The following is a 3,214-nucleotide window of genomic DNA, read 5'->3' as shown; positions in this document are numbered from 1 at the left end:
TGATTGTGGATCCAAGCAAGACAAAATCCTTGACAGCTTCCATCTTATCTCCATTATCATGATGTCAGGTATTGGTGCAGTTGTGAAGATCTTTACATTGAGATGTAATCGACGCTGAAGGCTGCAGTCCTTGATCTTCATCAGCACCTGCTTCAAGTCCTCCTCACTTTCAGCAAGCAAAGTTGTGCCACCTGCATAGCGCAGGCTGTTCATAAGCCTGCCTTCTATCCTGATGCCACATTCTTCTTCGTATAAGTCAGCTTTTCTGATACATGCAGTTGGAATAAGTGGGGTGAGAGGATACAGTCCCGTCGCACACCTTTCCTGATATTAAACCATGCAGAATGCTCTTGTTCTGCTCACACAGCTGCCTCTGGACCCATGTGTAAGTTCCCCAGTAGCACAATGAAGTGTTCTGGGATTCTCATTCTTCTCAATTTTATCCATAGTTTATTTTGATCCACACAGTCGAATGCCGTAGTCAACAGAACACAGGGAAACATGACTTCAAGTATTTTCTGCTCCCAGCCAAGATCCACCGGACATCAACAATGATATCCCTTGTTCCACATCCTTTGCTGAATCTGCTCAGAACCTCTGACTGCTCCCTGTCAATGGATTGCTGCAGCCCTTGCTGGAGGATCTGCAGTTGGTCATGGTAGCTGACCCGTGATAGCTGACTGAAGTGTGCCGTTATGATGCCGGAAGCTGTGCCACTGGTATTTCAAATACCAGCTGGGTCACCCAGCTCGAACAGGTTTCAACAGCTTCCCGACCAAGAGCAGACTACAAAGGAGGGGTTGGCTTTAGTTGCTCACTTCATTATAATACTTTACTTTGGGAGTGGGAATGTTCTGTTCAGCTTTTTAACGTCATTTCCCGCGTGTGCTTTAGGTGCTCTGCAATCAAGAGCACGTTTCAGAGTTCCTTCTGACGTCTGATTTGATCTTTTCGGTCTTTCCTGTCATTTAAGTGGCCTCCTGCTTTCTTCTCATAGAATGTTCTTTATGTCATCTGGCAGTTTGTCAGGTATTCTTTCACTAGTGTTCAAGGAATCCCATCTGTTTTTGAAATTCAGGTGGCATGCATTCTAGGTCCTATTTTGGCTCTCCTGGGTTTGTATTAGTTTTCTTCAACTTCAATCTGAACTTCCATGTGAGCAGTTGATGATCTGCTCCTGGCCTCGTTGGGCTGCTGATATTGAGTGTTTTCATTGTCTGACAAATAGAAAGGCAAGTGGTGACTTTTTCATGACATGGTTCGACAATTACCACATTATATTGGGTCACTTTTGGGGGGAATAGGCCCAAATTTTAATTTCTTCAAGTCAGCTGGTCAAGTCGTTCCTTGGCATAGACTAGTGAGTGCGTTCAATGCTGCATCTGTTACTGAGACACTTCTATAGTTATTCTCTCGGTTTTTAGAGTCCTGTTTTTCACTCATACTCAGTGCAGCTTGGACTTCTTTCATTGCCATCGGTTCTTGACCATAGGCTACATCTTGAAATGGTTGCATGCTGACCAATGCTTTTTGCTATGGCAGCTCTGTGTCTTTCTTCCACCTTACTACCACTGCTTGTATCATTCAACATTCTGCCTGTAGAATCCTTTAATATTTCCACTCAAGGCTTTCATTTTTTCTTCCATTCTTTCCATTTGAGACAAACTTAGGTACTTTAATACGTTATCAAACATCATTGGAAACACACAAACAGAAGACATGCTAGATAACTGGGACTTCCAAAAAATTAGGCACTTACGTGCATCAAAAGATTTCATCAGCTTTCCAGTGGTGGCGACCTCCCCATGTGATCATGCCTCTCACAAAAGATCTCCCCCATCCCTCTCCAGAAGAGGAGAAGAGGAAACACAAGAAGAAGCGTCTGGTGCAGGGCCCCAACTCTTACTTCGGGGATGTCACGTGCCCAGGCGGCTATGACATCAGCATGCTCTGCAGCCATGCACAAACTGTGGTTTTGTGTGCTGGCTGCTCTACTGTCCTCGGTCAGCCTTCAGGAGGAAAATCAAGACTCACAGAAGGATGCTCCTTCAGACGGTAGCAGTACCCAATGACCCTGGATCAAGAGGAGTGGGAAGCCATCCCAACAAACCCGTTTTGGAATTAAAAAACCCAAATCATCAAACGAGTGAAAGGTGAACCCACCGACTGGGAAAAAAATGTTTGGAAATGACATACTATACAAGGGAAAATTCTCTAAAATTTGTAGAAATTTTCAATACTTCACGAAGAAACAGATGAAAACAATTTAAAAATTGGACAGAGGACAAGAACAGACACTTCACCAAAGAAATGGCAACACCACCTCATCAGACCTGATCAGAAAACATTCACAAGGGTCAGCAGACAGACCTGGAACTGTTTAAAGACTTTCCCTCCCTCCCCCATTGTCTATCTATGTAAGGTAGGCATGTTTGTTTACAATACCAAGGAGAAAACAACTGGGCTGATGGTTCTGGGGGACATGGGGAAGGAGGACGTGGGAGAAAGGGAAGGGGAGCCAACAAACCCAGGACAAGGGAACAACAAGAGATCTAAAGTCGATGGTGAGGAGGGTGTAGAATGCCTGTTGGGGGTTGATCACGTGCAATGTGGCCAAGAGGAATTACTGAGAGCCACATGAAAGTCGAACGTGGTAGTGGGACAGGAAAAGATTCAAAGGAAACAGAGGAAAGAACTAGGATACAAAAGACATTTATACGGGTATAAATATAGGCAGGCACATATACAAATATATTAATATATAATGATAGGGATATAGGCCCATGTACATATATTTATAAATTAAGTATTAAGATAGCAGATGGATATTGGGCATCTACTCAAGTCTTCCCTCAATGCAAGAACACTTTGTTCTAATAACCTGGCATTCTGTAATGCTCACCTCCCAGACAAAATGGGTGTATAAGCAAATGTGGTGAAGAAAACTGAGGGTGCCAGGCTATTAGGAGATACAGTGTCTGGGGTCTTAAACAAGTGGCCATCCATCAGGGAAGCAATAAAGCCCACATAGAAGCACACCAGCCTGTGCAATCATGTTGACAGGATCGGGTATCAGAAGACCTAAAACAAACAATCATATTTATGTGAACGAGGGGTGTTTGGAGTGGAGACTTCAAGCCCATCTGTAGTCAGTTGGACATCCCTCACAGAAAGGTCACAAGGAAGGGACAAGTCAGCCAAGGTGCAGTATAGC

The 3,214-nt window shown here is 44.1% G+C and overlaps 1 pseudogene; it reads left to right on the top strand.

Moving 5' to 3' along the window:
• Nucleotides 1-1,813: 1,813 nt before the first annotated feature.
• LOC101657717 lies at nt 1,814-2,125 on the top strand (annotated as a pseudogene).
• The last annotated feature ends 1,089 nt before the right edge of the window (nt 2,126-3,214 follow it).

This window comes from Echinops telfairi, unplaced genomic scaffold (assembly GCF_000313985.2).
Source record: "Echinops telfairi isolate 266 unplaced genomic scaffold, ASM31398v2 ScPeMD7_7468;HRSCAF=8506_0, whole genome shotgun sequence".
NCBI classification, from domain to species: Eukaryota; Metazoa; Chordata; class Mammalia; order Afrosoricida; family Tenrecidae; genus Echinops; species Echinops telfairi.
This window is presented reverse-complemented; position numbering and strand designations above follow the sequence as displayed.